The sequence below is a fragment of the Pan paniscus genome, chromosome 15, assembly GCF_029289425.2.
Source record: "Pan paniscus chromosome 15, NHGRI_mPanPan1-v2.0_pri, whole genome shotgun sequence".
NCBI classification, from domain to species: domain Eukaryota; kingdom Metazoa; phylum Chordata; class Mammalia; order Primates; family Hominidae; genus Pan; species Pan paniscus.
This window is the reverse complement of record NC_073264.2, coordinates 30,654,756-30,672,454: the sequence shown is the minus strand read 5'-3', so window position 1 is coordinate 30,672,454 and position 17,699 is coordinate 30,654,756. Positions and strand designations below refer to the sequence as shown.

The following is a 17,699-nucleotide window of genomic DNA, read 5'->3' as shown; positions in this document are numbered from 1 at the left end:
TTAAATGCTATAAACAAGGTGAGAACAAAATGCTTTAAGATCAGAGAGCTTGGAAGAATTAATGTGACATGATTCATAGGCAATGATTCATAGACTGGTTGAGATCTGAGCTGGTGCTTGAAAAAGGCATAGGAGTGTGACAGGAAAATAGGTGGTTGTAAAGATATTCTAGGCAGAAGAAACAGCCTTTGTAAATGCACAGGTTCATGAGAAAGGATTCTGGCAACTGATTCACCCTTTTTATCCTCCACGATGATCTGAACTTCTTGTCCATGCATATAACACTTTTGAACTCTAGCGAACAACTTACTAACTTTCAGCACTATAGACTCCAGTCAGCCTCTTCAATACATTGGATTTGGTGTCACCTGGAATAGTAAAAGCCTTAAAATTCTTAATTCCAATATTTCCCTCTCGTACTTCCAATTCATCCATTTCCTTAACCACATTTATTTTCTGTACTTGTCATGATCTTATGACCCTCCAATTCACATTACCTCTCTTTTATGTGTCCCCCTTCTTTGTTTTCCATAAGAATGTCTTGTTAAAAGAGTAACTTAATAATTTCAGAAAAATAATAACCAGAATTTCATGTAGAACAATTTCCTTTTTTTTTTTTTTTTCACAGTATCATTAGTTTATCACATAAATTGCCTGGTACTCTTTATCTGGAAATTTGCAGACATCATTCCTAAATTGGTCTCAATGTGGTGATTGGTGCATTACAAGTGAATAACAACAGTAAATAATTCATAATCAAATCTCCCTTGAAGACATAAGTAAACATATAAATAACTGTAATAAATTAGAAGGGAACATGATGACTTTGATTTGATTGACAAAACTACCTGATGCTTTGTCTCCAGGGAGACATCATCAGGCATGATGCAGATTCTCCACTGCAAATTAGAATTCTATGCACGACTTTGTTCTGAAGCTCAATTAACTTTGAAATTTAAAAATGCTTTACAGAACCAGGCTTGGGTTGATGAAAAGTAGAGTTATTAGTTTTAACCACAAAATAGGATATATTTCTAAACTATATTGAAAGACCAAGATAAACTAACATGAAACCAAGCTTTCAGGAAGTAACTAATGTATAAGAGAAAATAACAAAAGTCTCAAATGTTCTGTTAACAGTTTTATTTTGTTTTTGTTTTTAAGTTATTGTTATTTTGCATCTGGCTTTCTGTTACATTTCTGTAACATTTCTGTAGCTATGTGGCTTTTAGTACTTTTGGTAACATAAAAATTTCAGTCCTGCATAGACATACTTTTGTAAACATAGGCATATTTATTTCTGCCAAATAGAGATAAAGAGAAATAAGTTTTCATACCAAGCTATCCTTATATTTTGCAAAAGAAGCCACATTGAGCCATTTAAAACTGAGCACTTAATTTCCATCTCCCCACTCCACCATCCCCATCAAATGTTGTGTCTTACCCTAGTCTCCTTTTCCTTTCTTCTCCCCTAGGACATGAGCCTTTTTGAGACTGTGGATGAAATCACACAGAATCCAAGGTTTAACTTGGCACCAGAAGATGGTGGCAAAATTGCTACATTAATTTAAATAGCACACTCCTTTTAGAAATAATAACTTTATTTATTTATTCAGATAAATTATTAACCAAACAACACTGAAGTTCATTCAATTTTTGGCAAGTGTTTTGCTTGTGGGGAGTGTGATGATAAAAGAAAACACCTCAAGAGGTGGGCTCATTTTTAGGACTTGTTTACAAGGTTATGACACACTCCCATTTATACGTCTAAGAATGCATTGCATTTTGTGAGTGCTTATCTTATTTATAAATAATGATGATGTGGAACTTCACCTAGCAGCAACATAAAATTCTATGGATTCAGAGGTAGTAGACAGATATTGGATAAAATCTGTAGCCTCTGAATTGTGATCCCATCTCTGCCTTAGTTTAAATCTGACTTATGAGTCTCTTAGATTCTATAGGTTCTTCTTGTGAAAACAAACAAACAAACAGAGTAAACAGCACTCTGCTTTCTTCAATGTTATTATGAGAAACGAATGGGATAGATAGTATACACATAAATATATATTTTACTTTTCATTTTAGCATGTTACGATGAAAAATTTCAACATATCCACATATTGAGAGAACGGTATAAAGAATCTCCATGCACTCATCCCCAACTTCCATGAATATAAATTCAGGGCCAATTTGTGGCATTTATGTTCCTATCTACTTCTCAATTTTTTATGTTTATTTTTATTTTTTGAGATGGAGTCTAGCTTTGTCACCCAGGCACCCAGGCTGGAGTGCATTGATTTCAGCTCGCTGCAAACTCCACCTTCCGGGTTCAAGCGATTCTCCTGCCTCAGCCTCCTGAGTAGCTGGGATTACAGGCATGCACCACCACGCCCAGCTAATTATTGTATTTTTAGTACAGACGGGGTTTCACTGTGTTAGTCAGGCTGGTCTCGAACTCCTGACCTGGTGATCCGCCTGCCACAGCTTCCCAAAGTGCTGGGATTACAAGCGTGAGCCACCGCGCCCGGCCTCAAAATTGTTTTTAAGCAAATACTCAACATTTTATAATTTCATCCATAAATATATTAGCATTTATGTCCAAAAACTATGGTCTCATAAAAATCACAGAACCGGCTGGGCACGGTGGCTCACACCTGTAATCCCAACACTTGGAAGGCTGAGGTGAGCAGATCACTTGAGGTCATGAGTTCACGACCAGCCTGGCCAACACAGTGAAACCCTGTCTCTACTAAAAATACAAAAATTAGCCGAGCGTTATGGTGTGTGCCCATAATCCCAGCTACTTGGGAGGTTGAGACAGGAGAATTGCTTGAACCCAGGAGGTGGAGGTTGCAGTGAGCCAGAGGTTGCAGTGAGCCAGAGATCACGCCACTGCACTCCAGCCTGGGAGACAGAACGAGACTCCGTCTCAAAAAAGAAAAAAAAAATCACAGTACCATTATCACAGGTTAAATAATTAAATAGTAATGATATAATACATCAAAAGTAACAATCTAATATATCAAACAATACATCAAATAATCATTGATAAAATCCAGCATTCAAATTCCTCCTCTTTTCTGATAAGTTTTTGCAACACTTTGAATGAAGATCCAAATAAGGTCCATATATTAGCGTTTGTCCATAAATGGTGATTCAATGTTGTTTTAAACTATGAGTTACTCCGCTCCTTTTTTCACAATGCATTTTATTTGTTGGAGAGCCTCATTTATTTTCCTCATTGTGTCAACAAGTGCTGTCTTCTGTATTTCTTGTAAATTATGGCTATATCTAGAGCCTTAGTAAAATTTATATTTTACTTTTCTCGTATTCCAAAATTGTATTCCTAATATTTTTTTTAAACAACATTATTTTCTCTACAAACAACTTTCCCCTACTATTTCTATTAAAATTTTTCAATCAGGGCAAACCCATGTGATATACTAAACAAGAATAGACATCATAATGCTCCGAAACCTACCTTCCCATATGTTTAATTTACGACAAAGAAGGAATTACTGAGTTGTACTCATTTCCTCTCCTCCTTCCCAATGAAACAATAAGTGTTCAGAGTTATGATGAGTATTTATGTTATTATCCCTCCATCCTCGTTTCTTTCTTCTTCTTCTTCTTATATATATGTTACAATCTTAATTGTATTTCACCATTTGAACAATGTAATACTGAATTACATATATGAAGATTACAAAGCATGATGATAACATGAAGATAATAAAACAAAGATAAAACAAGATGATCTTCTAGATGTTACATTGAGTGTTACACTAGAACATCAATGTAACATCTAGAACATCATGAATGTGGCCTCACTCCCAGTCCAACCTATCTCACTGCCTACTTTCTCATACGCAAGCACTGTTCCCTTGCTTTATAAAAATCAGTTTTATTATATGTATAATATCCAAAAACGTTATTAGAGTTTACTTTTTAAAGCTTTATCAAAATGATACAATATATAATAGTTACCTGGAATTGAATGTGTTTATTCAAACTGATTTAAAGTTTCATCCATGTGGTTGTTCAATTTATTTTCCGGGCCATAAACAATTTAATTTAGCCATTTATTTATTAACTCTCCTGTCATTAAACATTTGGGTAGTTTCCAGTGTTTTACTGTTTCCCAAGTGAGACTGTAGATATTCTTATGGTTGTTTCTTGGTATACGTGTCCCAAAGTGTTTCTAGAGATTCTCTTCAGCAGTAGAATTGCTGTGCAATAAAGTGTGCACATGTTCAATTTTACAAAATAATACAAAATTGTATCCAAAGTAGTTTGCCATCTTAACAGCATGTAAGCATCACCACCTATTAACAACATCTTCAATTTTTGGGACTACCAGAATTGCTCTTTTTTTAAGAAAGTAGGTATGAAGAGTATCTCATTTTTGACTTAATTGACATGGCACTGATTAATAATGACATTGCATTTCATTTTCCATGGGTTATTGCCATACATATTTCAAATCCTCTGAAATTCCTGTTCATATATCTTTCCTACTTTTGTTTTTGTTTTAGAGGAATCGAAAATCTGGTATGTATTTTAGATACTACTTTTTGTCAATTACATGTGTTGAAATTATTGTTTCCCATTTCGTGGCTAATCTTACAACTCCTTTAGGAATGGCTTTTGATGAACATAAGTTTAAACTTTCTTTTTTTTATTATACTTTAAGTTTTAGGGTACATGTGCACAACGTGCAGTTTTGTTACATATGTATACATGTGCCATGTTGGCGTGCTGCATCCATTAACTCGTCATTTAGCATTAGGTATATCTCCTAATGTGATCACTCCCCCCTCCCCCCACAACCGTCCCCGGTGTGTGATGTTCCCCTTCCCGTGTCCATGTGTTCTCCTTGTTCAATTCCCACCTATGAGTGAGAATATGCGATGTTTGGTTTTTTGTCCTTGTGATAGTTTCCTGAGAATGATGGTTTCCAGCTTCATCCATGTCCCTACAAAGGACATGAACTCATCATTTTTTACGGCTGCATAGTATTCCATGGTGTATATGTGCCACATTTTCTTAATCCAGTCTATCACTGTTGGACATTTTGGTTGGTTCCAAGTCTTTGCTATTGTGAATAGTGCCGCAATAAACATACGTGTGCATGTGTCTTTATAGCAGCATGATTTATAGTCATTTGGGTATATACCCAGTAACGGGATGACTGGGCCAAATGGTATTTCTAGTTCTAGATCCCTGAGGAATGGCCACACTGACTTCCACAATGGTTGAACTAGTTTACAGTCCCACCAATAGTGTAAAAGTGTTCCTATTTCTCCACATCCTCTCCAGCACCTGTTGTTTCCTGACTTTTTAATGATTGCCATTCTAACTGGTGTGAGATGGTATGTCACTGTGGTTTTGATTTGCATTTCTCTGATGGCCAGTGATGATGAGCATTTTTTCATGTGCTTTTTGGCTGCATAAGTGTCTTCTTTTGAGAAGTGTCTGTTAATATCCTTTGCCCACTTTTTGATGGGGTTGTTTTTTTCTTGTAAATTTGTTTGAGTTCATTGTAGATTCTGGATATTAGCCCTTTGTCAGATGAATAGATCGCAAAAATTTTCTCCCATTCTGTAGGTTGCCTGTTCACTCTGATGGTAGTCTCTTTTGCTGTGCAGAAGCTCTTTACTTTAATTAGATCCCATTTGTCAATTTTGGCTTTTGTTGCCATTGCTTTTGGTGTTTTGTTGCCTAGGTTTTCTTCTAGGGTTTTTATGGTTTTAGGTCTAACATTTAAGTCTTTAATCCATCTTGAATTAATTTTTGTATAAGGTGTAAGGAAGGGATCCAGTTTCAGCTTTCTGCATATGGCTAGCCAGTTTTCCCAGCATTTATTACATAGGGAATCCTTTCCGCATTTCTTGTTTTTGTAAGGTTTGTCAAAGATCAGATAGTTGTAGATATGTGGCATTATTTCTGAGGCCTCTGTTCTGTTCCATTGGTCTATATCTCTGTTTTGGTACCAGTACCATGCTGTTTTCGTTACTGTAGCCTTGTAGTATAGTTTGAAGTCAGGTAGCATGATGCCTCCAGCTTTGTTCTTTTGACTTAGGATTGACTTGGCTATGCGGGCTCTTTTTTGGTTCCATATGAACTTTAAAGTAGTTTTTTCCAATTCTGTGACGAAAATCATTGGTAGCTTGATGGGGATGGCATTGAATCTGTAAATTACCTTGGGCAGTATGGCCATTTTCACGATATTGATTCTTCCTATCCATGAGCATGGAATGTTCTTCCATTTGTTTGTATCCTCTTTTACTTGAGCAGTGGTTTGTAGTTCTCCTTGAACTCTCATTCACAATTGCTTCAAAGAGTATAAAATACCTACGAATCCAACTTACGAGGGATGTGAAGTTGAAACTTTCAGTGTAGTCGTAAATATCAGTATTATTCTTCATGGTTAGGGATTTTCTAGTTTTCATTTTTATCCCTATTCTGAAGTTATAAAGCTGTTTCCCTATATTTTAAATCTAAAAATGTTAAAGTTACACTTTTCATATTGAAATTCTTGTTCCACTTGGAATTATTTTTGTGTGTGTGTAGTGTGAGGTTGGATTGAATTTTTTTCTCCCACATAAATAACTAATTGAGCACCTTTTAGGGCATTATCCTGTATTCACAATGGTCTGTAATAACACATTTATCATCTATTAAAGTTTCATGTGTAAGCATGTATCTATACATTGGCTATTTAGCCCTATTGATCTCTTTTTTTTTAATCATTATTTAAACATCAAACTATCCTAAATGCTGGAAATTTATGATAATTCTTGAAATCTTGGTGGGTTAATTTTCCACATTAATCCTGTTTAGGAATATTTTGGCTATACTTGATGCTTTGCTCTTCCAACAAATTTTAAATCATCTTGTGAAGCTTCTTTAAATAATATTGTTGGGATTTTTATATGAGTCACATTGAATATATATATATGGAAAATCTGTATCTTTATGATATTAAGTTTTTCTATCCATAAACATATCTCTCCATTTATTAGGTCTTCATTAAGATCTTTCAATAAATTTTATAATTTTCTCCACAAAGGATTTAAATATGTTTTGTCATTTTGTCCTCATTAATATATAATTTTTGTTATTGTAAATGATAGCTAATTATCATTATTTTGTTACTGATGCAAAACATTTGAATTGATTTTGGAATATTTACCTTGTGTCTTTTCACTTTGCTAAACTTATTTTTTAATAATCTGTTCATAGTTATTTTTTATGGGGTTTCAATGTAGACAATCATACCATCTGCCAATAATGACAGTTTTGTTTCTACCCCCCCCCCCATTCTCAGGTACTTAGCTTCATTTCTTATCTGATTACTTTACTGTTAAGATCTATTAGTGTGCTTATAGCATGCACTTTTGACTTGTATCTAATTTTTAAAGGTATGTTTTCAAAGTTTCCGTATTAAAAAATGACATTTTCTTTAGGCTTTTTATAGGGAGCTGTTTTATTCTGTTCTCTGTTTCTTACAACAGAATACCAGAAACTGGGTAATTTACTTTATAAAGTAATGTATGTTTTACAGTTACAGGGACCGAGAAGTCCAACATCAAGGGTCCACCTCTGGTGAAGGCCTTCTTGCTGATGGGACTCTGTAAAGTCCTGAGGTAGTGCAGGGCATCACATGGTGAAGGAGCTGTGTGTGCTAGCTCAGGTATCTGCTCTTCTTATAAAGTCACCAGTGCCACTCCCATGATAACCTATTAATTGATTAACCCATTAATAATCAATAAATGGATTAATCCATTCATGAGGGCTTTGCCCTCATGATCTAATATGTACACTGGCTATGTACCCACAAAAATTAAGAATTAAAAAGAAGAGCCAGTCATCTGTTAAAGGCCCCACCTCTCAATACTGTCACATTGGGGATTAAATTTCAACATGAGTTTTGGAGGGGATAAATATTCAAACCATAGTAGTACCTTTTAAGGAAGTTATCTCTTATTTTTAGTTTGCTAAGCGTATTTTTAAAAATCATAAATGCATGTTGAATTTTATTAAAACATTTTTGCATATGATAGTAGGGATATTTTCCTTATGGCCAAATAATTCTTATATTGGGATAAATTCTACTTGTTCATGATACATTTTCTTATACACCTCTATATTCAGTTTGTTAGTATTTTGCATTTATATTCACAAATAATACAATCCTTTTCTTTTTCTTATAGTGATGATTTTGGTTTCAAAGTTATACCGATCCCAGGGAATGACCTGGGAGGTTTCTCCTCCTTTTGAGTCTCCTGAAAAAGTTAGCTGAAGACTGGAGTGACTAGTACTCTGAAGATTTGGCATAAATTGTCATTAACCCTGAATGATTAGTGTGAAAAAAATTAGCATTTAATTTAACTTCCTATTAAAGCATTCTTTTTCTTTCTTAGTTTTCAGAAGCTGTATTTTACTGGGATATTTTTCATTTCATTTAAATTTTCAAATTTATTGTCATGCAGTTCAGAGTATTGCTATCTTTTTAACTGCTATGAGATATATATAGTTGTATCTATCTTTTTTATTCCCAATATTATTTATTTGTGCCTTCACTTTGTGAAATTTATTTTTCCATTTTACTAGTTGGTAAAGTATTATTATTTCCGGCAGCAGCATACAGTAAATGGGGTGGTGGGAGTGGTCTCGCCTGGATACAAGAAAAAGCATGGTGTGTAGAGGATAAAACACTACGATAAAAATGACTAAAAGTTGGTGTGTTTTTTATTATCATCATGGACTGGCAATCCTAAACAAAATCAGTGATAAAATACTCCTCTATTAAAAATTGCTTTGTTGTCCTACCATCTAAATGATTGCTGTGGTTACCGTTGAATTTCAAAAACACAGAAAATTTCAAATTACTATGTGCTTACTATTTGCATTATTCAACATTGTATTTGGCCTGGAAGGTAATGGAGTAACTCTGTACAGTCTACTTGTGACACATGTAGATTTAGTTAAATGACTCCATTTGGAGAGTAGATTCCTAAGAGTTTAGAATTATTACATCTTATTTCAGACAGTTTGTGCTCCCAAGTGCAATGGTTTACATATTCCTGTTATACAGCAGGTTCAAGATAAATAATGATAAGACATAGAGCTCAAGTTATTTCATTTCTGTCATTCTAGGTTACACTTGGAGTTCTTATTTTGTTTAAAGTTTTAAACAGTGAAATAAAGTGTGAAGTGCTAGGTGTAAGATTACTTTTGTGAAGTGAAAAATTTTCATTTAAACCTGAAATGTTACATGGAATTTGATAATACCGCTAAAGTAAAAATTTATTCTCCTTTTTAAATGTCATCTTTTAAATTTTAATTGCCCCTTGTTATTAACTGTAATGTTTTTCATTACTGCAGCAAAATCCATAAGTACAAGTTTTTCTCTTTTTTCAATAAAATATATCAATGTAATTCAAAAGCATTACTTCACTACTTTTTTCCTTTTTTATGCCATAATATTTATTTTCACTATTTTTCTACTGGCCTAATTTTATATATATGTATAACATCATCGAAATAAAATATTTACTGCCTGTGTGTCTTTTCTGGCCATTATTATTAGTCCTTTCATTTTATTTTTATTACTGAAAAGTTTTGTCCCTGCAGTGCAGATCATCTCTAATGTATCTTGTTTTTTTTTTATTTATTTTTTAATTTTTTGGAGGTTTTGGGTTTTAGATTTATTATCTCCTTCAACTCTCCATGCATTTAATTTTTCTTTTTCTTTTTCTTTTTTTTGTATATTATACTTTAAGTTCTGGGATACATGTGCAGAACGTGCAGGCTTGTTACATAGGTATACAGGCGCCATGGTGGTTTGTTGCACCCATCAATCTGTCATCTGTATTAGGTATTTCTCCTAATGCTATCCCTCCGCTAGCCCCCACCCCCTGACAGGCCCCGGTGTGTGATGTTTCCCTCCCTGTGTCCATGTGTTCTCATTGTTCAACTCCCACTTAGGAGTGAGAACATGTGGTGTTTGGTTTTCTGTTCCTGTATCAGCTTGCTGAGAATGATGGTTTCCAGCTTCATCCATGTCCCCGCAAAGGATCTAAGCTCATTCTTTTTTATGGCTGCATAGTATTCCATGGTGTATATGTACCACATTTTCTTTATCCAGTCTATCATCGATGGGCATTTGGTTTGGTTCTAAATGCCCTTGCTATTGTGAACAGTGCTGCAATAAACCTATGTGTGCATGTGTACTTATAGTAGAATGATTTATAATCCTTTGGATATATACCCAGTAATGGACTAAAACACAAAAAGCAATGGCAACAAAAGCCAAACTTGACAAATGGGATCTAATTAAACTAAAGGGCTTCTGCACAGCATAAGAAACTATCATCAGAGTGAACAGGCAACCTACAGAATGGGAGAAAATTTTGCAATATATCTATCTGACAAAGGGCTAATATCCAGAATCTACAAAGAACTTAAACAAATTTAAAGAAAAAAACAAACACCCTATCAAAAAGTAGGCGAAGGATATGAACAAACACGTCGCAAAAGAAGACATTCATGAAGCCAACAAACATATGAAAAAAAGCTCATCAGCACTGGTCATTAGAGAAATGCAAATCAAAACCACAATGAGATGCCACCTCATACCAGTTAGAATGGCAATCATTAAAAAGGCAGGAAACAACAGATGCAGGAGAGGATGTGGAGAAATAGGAACACTTTTACACTATTGGTGGGAGTGTAAATTAGTTCAACCATTGTGGAAGACAGTGTGGTGATTCCGCAAGGATTTAGAACCAGTAATTTTTGTTTTTCTAACTTTAGTGGCATGCTTAAGTCATTAATTCTCAGCTTTTTTTTTTTTAGAGCTGTAGAGTTTTAACCAAAATTTCAAGGGTGCAATTTAACAAATATATCTTTCTTAGGTGAAAATAAAGAAGGATAATTCCTTCATCCCTTCCCTTATTTAGTAGCTTTAAAAAAGGAATTGAGGCTGGGCACAGTGGCTCACGCCTATAATCCCAGCACTTTGGGAGGCTGAGTTGGGTTTATCACCTGAGGTCAGGAGTTTGAGACCAGCCTGGCCAACATCGTGAAACTCTATTTCTACCAAAAATACCAAAATTAGCTGGGTGTGGTGGCAGGCGCCTGTAATCTCAGCTACTCGGGAGGCTGAGGCAGAAGAATAGCTTGAACCTGGGAGGCAGAAGTTACAGTGAGCCGAGATCGTGCCACTGCACTCCAGCCTGGGTAACAGAGGGAGGGAGAAAGAGAGAGAGAAAGAAAGAAAGAAAGAAAGAAAGAAAGAAAGAAAGAAAGAAAGAAAGAAAGAAAGAAAGAAGGAAGGAAGGAAGGAAGGAAGGAAGGAAGGAAGGAAGGAAGGAAGGAAAGAAAGAAAGAAAGAAAGAAAGAAAGAAAAGAAAAGAAAAGAAGGAAGGAAGGAAAGAAAGAAAGAAAGAAAGAAGGAAGGAAGGAAGGAAAGAAAGAAAGAAAAGAAAAGAAGGAAGGAAGGAAGGAAAGAAGGAAGGAAGGAAGGAAAGAAAGAAAGAAAGAAAGAAGGAAGGAAGGAAGGAAAGAAGGAAGGAAGGGAGGAAAGAAAGAAAGAAAGAAAAGAAAAGAAAAGAAGGAAGGAAGGAAGGAAAGAAAGAGAGAGAGGAAGAAAGAAAGAAAGGAAAGAGAAGTGAATTAGTGAATTGGTTCATTAGTGTCTTCCAAAGTACAGTAAGAGTTTTTTCCCCCATTTCCCTCCCTTCCTTCCTTCCTTCCTTCCTTCCTTCCTTCCTTCTTTAAATCAACACAAAGTGGTGGATGTAAACATATTTCATGTGTTTAAATTAATGGCAGACATTATATTTATGAATATGAATATATTATGAATAATGATATCCATTGAATATCATTTGGCCAGTAATAGCCATTTAATATTTTTCCTGAGTCCATTGGAGATAATCTGAATAGGCTTTGATAGTAAATTGCTTTTTGGTATTTAGTCAGAAATTGTAGTTAAGGACAAGGGTCTAAGAGCATACATTGATACTATATTGTTCACTGTTTCAGAACCTGCCCTCTCTATCTGTCCCTTCCTCTTCTAGAGAAATTTTATATATTTAGTTTGATGCTTTTTTTAGTATATATATTTTATTATTATATAATGTAAATGTTATATTTCCATGATATTGTAATGTAAATATTATGATAGAATTTAAATATGTACATATTCATATATTCCCTTTCTTAGATAAACAGTGGCACACCATACACATTGTTTAATCCCATGATATTTTTTCACCTGACATTTCTCCATAATAGTATATGGAGAATAGTCCTCATTAGTTTTCACTGTTTTTAATTCCTCCATTGTGTTGATATACATGGTTTATTCAAGCAGTTCCCCATGTGACGGACATTTTTAAAAATTTTTTGCTATTGCAAAAAGTGTTTTAATAAATCACCATTTGCATATTTATCAGCATATTTTGGGATAGTTTCCTAGAAATGAAATTGCTAGGTCAAAAGGTAAATATATATGAAATTCAATTAAATATTACCAGTTTCTATCCATAGAAGTTATTATAGTTTGCATTCTTACCTGCAATATATTAGAGTATCTGTTTCCCAACAGGCTCACTTACAGGTAATATCATCAAACTTTTGTATTATGTCCATTCTGATAGGTGAGAAATGGTCTTACACTATATTCTCTTACTATAAGAAAATTTGAACATTTTTCATAGCCACAGAACATTTAGGATTGATTGTTGGTGTGTTTCTTCTCTGTTATTATAAGTTCATTATATATTAAAGATATTAGCCCTTTGCCTGTAATATAATTGCAAACAATTTCCCCAGTTGTTCTTTTTTGCTTATGATATTTTTTCCTTGTAAAACATTCTTAAAAATTTAATAAGATCTGTCATTTTTCCTCTGTATTTAAAATTACAGTTAGGAAAGTTGTTCCCAGACACAAATTATAGGGCAATCAATCCATATTTTCTTTTAGCACTTGTTTTATTTTATTTTATTTTTTAACACTCAACTCTCAGATCCTTTTGGAATGTATCCTGATATATGATGTAAAGAGTCAATTCACTTTTATTGTTTTCCAAGCGGCTACTCTTGTCTAGCCATCCTGTTAATTAAGCAGTCCACTTTCTCACTACTTATAGGAGATACTGATTTCTTAAATATGGCATTTTCATAAGCAATTAAGCCCATTTCCTCTTTTGCCCTCTCCTCACTGTTTCTACTCTCTTCTTCTTAGTATTAAAATAAACCGGTCGTTCTCATTAACGATGAAGTGCACCTACTGAAGAGTCTCAGAACTATCAGGAACACAAACAGGTGTGCACAAAATGTATGGCCTTTAAAAGATACATTTTATGTAAATGTGCATCTCTTGCTCCATGTGTCTTTAACACAGATAAAACCCACAGGTCCTATATTTAACTCAGCTACAGAGTTGTTGGGTGTTCTCACATATATCAGCTCCTCAAAGCTGAGGATTATTATGCAATCATTAAAAATATAGTATATAAAACGAGGTGGAATTGCTTCTTTTGGAAAGCAGAATCATTGGTATACATTTAATAATGCACCTATTTTAACAATCTGTTATTAAAACTTTGATACTAGTCCTCTAACTAATTTTGTCTTGCATCAAATTTACCATACAAGATAAGCTATACCTGTAATATGTTTTTCAAAATCACATTTAATTGTAAGATCCCAATCAACAAGTTGTTTATCATTACTATGGACATATGCACATTCAGGTTTTTTCTGTGCTCTTGTTCTGCTTGTCTATGAATTACTGGAAAGTAACTATTTTTAAAAATGACAGAAGGAAGGAAAGAAAGAGAAAAGAAATCTCACAATTTTCCAAAAAATGAAGTTGAAAGAACTCTCTGGAGACTTCATTATAAATGGTTTTAGCACAATTATGCTAAATGGAATCGATATGTTTACATTGTTTTATTCAAGGTTTATCACGTTCTATTATGAAACAATGAAATGCAATTAAGAAATCATCAGTTCATTTTTCTTGTTTTATTTGAAAATGCTTTGGCATATTTTAGCATATCATTTTTAGAGTAGCAAATAACTCTAATGTATAACATTAATAAACGGTGATAGACTTTACTATAAATATTGCATCTGTTGCCAAGAAAAGTTACATACAAAAACAGAGCATTGCAAACAGCAGTTCAGTAATTTTTCTTTTGGTAGTAGAGACATGGGCCTTCTGTATCATTTTAAGTATCTTTGCACTACTTGACCCTCGGCACTTGGAGAATATTGTTTTTTATGCATCAACAGTTTGCTGGGTTTAAGGGACTAACACCATATATGTGGTGTTGTGAGAGCCCAGATAACCAAATTGAGCAGTTTTTTCTCTCCTTGTGTTTTATTTGAGGGAGAAGAGTTGAGGATTGAGGAAAAGCTGTGACAAACTTTTCGTGTGTGCAGTCATAGCCAGATATTTTCACAAACAACAACTTCAAAAAATCAAGGCAATAGAATAAAATATTAAGATAGAACATGAAATATAAACCTCCAGTCCAATGGTTTCCATGGACTAAGTTATTCTGGATTAAAAATGCTCATTGTTCTTTATTTGAAAATAAATATTTAAGTAATAAAATATGTAAGAATTCAAAATATATTGTTTTCTGGTATTGCTTGATATACCAAAGCAGATACTAATTATATTTAATTGGGATTTTTATGCAACTGTGTGACTGTACTCTGAATTTCACATAGTTTTAAATTCTCATTTGCATATTCTATATTAATTCAAAGGAAGCTTGAGACATTGTAAAGCACACAAAATGCCGTAAAATCAGAAAACAGATCAACTACCACTATTTTTAATCTTCTTCCTTCTTTTATATCAAGCTTCGTGAGAAATGTAGCAAAAGATTGGAATTTCTTTTTCTACATAAGAGGGGATAAAATATTTTATACATAGTTTAACTTAAATACAAAAACAGGACTTTTATCTCTAAATGCTATTTCTATTGACTTGAGATATTTAGGTTGACTTCTAATACTACATATTCTTTCATTTGTGCCTACCCAGTTCCTGATACAACCAGACAATAGGACACAGAAAATAGATGACATGAAATTGGTAACTGTAAAGGGGTGAAATAGATGAGGTCTCTGAACCTTGTAGAATAAGAAGTTGCCCATCTCATATGTTATGAAATTTTTGGAAGTCCTCCTTCACTCTCTGCCTTCTAATAAAACATGTTCCCTTCATACTGGCCTGCTTTCCCGAAGGCCTTAAATTCCCATTAGAGAATCATTTTTTTTCAGAGCAGGACTTTTCTACCTCTCTTCAAAATACAAATACTATTTTTTAAAAAGAACATATTAGCTGAATAGTAATTAAAACTCAATTTATATCTTCAAATATGAACAAGTCAGTAAGCTTCAGCTCAGCCATAGATTTGACTGGTAAGTCAACGGGAGGGGAATTCTGTGCAAGGGTTCCTGCCCAAAGAGAAGTAGCCTCAGTGGAGTGCTGGGGCGGAGACATCTTAATATGGAAGATGGACAAAGTAAGAATAAGTTCCAAGAAATTTTCATTCACACTTACCAATTCCAACCACATTCAGTTTTTTATTCTCCTTCGGTTGTATGTTTTCTGCCCTCCAATCTACTTCAAAAAAAGTAGAAAATAAGATTTAAAGCAAATATTTTCCTTTGAAATATTTTCTTTGATCAACCATCTTAAAATTGTTCCATCTTTTCACCGGCAAACTTTGATACTGAATGATCAGTGTTCATTATCTCCATTTTACTGGTGTTCATTATCTTTTAACACTTTTGATCATTTTTCAGACTCCATCACATTTACTGAAACTTCTATGTTGAAGAGTTTTTGTCACAAAAAATGTTCTTTTTCTGACTTTACTTATTCATTTCTGTTTATAATTTAAAACTTTAAAATTTATTCTTGGGGCTCATTTTCAGTAGGTTGAGTAAGTAATACCCCTTAACTCGTGGCATATTGTCATCATTACCGATACATGCAATGCACTTCTATTATTTAATTACTTGTTCTGTTGTTCCTATACTCAATTTCCATTCTCTTCCTCAGCAGTCATTCTTATATATTTTATATGTGTTTATTTTTGTGTTCTTCCAAAAATGTATATTGTTTGTGTACATGTACATTAATGTATCTAAGTGGGATTGTGCTCATTTTCTGTATTTTGTGACCAAGTACTCTGTTTTTATACTCTATGTCACTTTATGTACACCTCATCTGTTGCTTCCTACTGCTACATAATACTGCATAGGGTGTTAATCACACTTTACCTGTTTGTTTTCCCACTGCTGGAAATAACAAATAAACTGCAGAGAACCTTGCTGGCATTTTCTCTTTGATTTAGTCTGAAAATTCCTTGGAATATAAATTCAGGAGTGCACTTACCAGTTCCCGGGTATACAGACACTCATCTCAGCAGTGTCAGCTACTCTTCACAGGGACCGCAACAGGCTACATGCTCACCAGCGGAGCATGGTGGTTACTCCGTTCTCACTTCACCAACATCCCTCATCAAATTCAGCATTTTCGTTTTTACCAGTCCTAGGTATTAAGTGATACTTTATTGTGTCTTAGTGTTTATCTTTTCTCTGTAATGCTTTGAATCATTCCTCAAATGCTTTTTATCTTTCTGCAAATGAATTTTTCATAACTTTTGTCCAATATTCCATGGGAGTTCTTTCTTTGTTGTTGTTGCTGTTGAGTTACAGGAGTTCCTTAATTGTTCTGATATCAATCATTTGCAAGATATTAATTCTTCTCCCATCTGGTTATCACTATAGTGATAGTAGTAGTAGTAGAACTGAAGTAGTGGTAGTAGTAGTAGTAGTAGTAGTAGAGGTGCCATGCAGAGATATAACAGGTTTTCTGGGTTAAATTCAGGGCCCTGATAAAAACTGAGTGAGACCATCTAACCCAAAATGGGAACATTGGTGAACATTTGGGTGGACAAGTCAGAGAATTATCAGCTCCCAGATGCTCCTGAACCACTGAGGATGGCAGAAGCAGCTTCTTCTCTATAACCTCCCGTCACTTGGAGGTCTGTTAGAGACCTCACCTGCGGGAAGTTTCTTGCAAAGTAATGCTTCTTCTTTTCAAGATTTTGTTTTGTTTCATCGCCTCCAGACCACTGACAAGGATCAAATTGTAGCATAGCCTGAGGGGAAAAGTACAATACATTCTCCATGAGGAAATGACATACATTTGCAAATAATAGCTAGATCCAAGTAACATATGCTGTCAGCACCAGTGGACAAATGTAAGAGTGGAGAAAGTGGAAGATTATGTTACATAGAGGAATATCTGTTGACCCCAGGCAAAGAAAGCAGTCACGGTATTGTTGGAGTAATTTATGCTCAACACTATGAAGAACCAAAGAACACTTTGGTTGCAGACAGGGAGAAGTATGTGTGGAACCCAGAAGATTCACTTATAGATATCTTGGTACTTCCACACTCAGGGAGAACTGTAAATGGTCAGTTGCAGCAGCCTTAGCCTCGACTTCATTTAGCATGGGTGGTGGGCAGGAAGATGACTGATAATTATGGTGTAATGACCAGAATCCATAGCAGGAATGGTAGCTTTCTTCTTTCTATGTTAAGTCTTTTGTAGAAAATTTGGCAGGGACCTGCTTGAAGGATTCTGT

General features: G+C 34.4%; 1 long non-coding RNA gene across 4 annotated transcripts in view; it reads left to right on the top strand.

Annotated features, from left to right (window-relative positions):
- Window positions 1-17,699, top strand: part of LOC117975788 (uncharacterized) — a 243,211-nt gene that overhangs the window by 52,345 nt on the left and 173,167 nt on the right. For 2 of the 4 annotated variants that reach the window (XR_008620827.1, XR_004666125.1), the window contains 2 exons: window positions 7,571-7,699; window positions 8,220-8,431. The exons of the other annotated variants lie outside the window; for them this stretch is intronic. This is a non-coding gene — a long non-coding RNA (uncharacterized LOC117975788). Of the gene's footprint in view, window positions 1-7,570; window positions 7,700-8,219; window positions 8,432-17,699 lie in introns of those variants that run through there. 4 annotated transcript variants of the gene reach the window in all.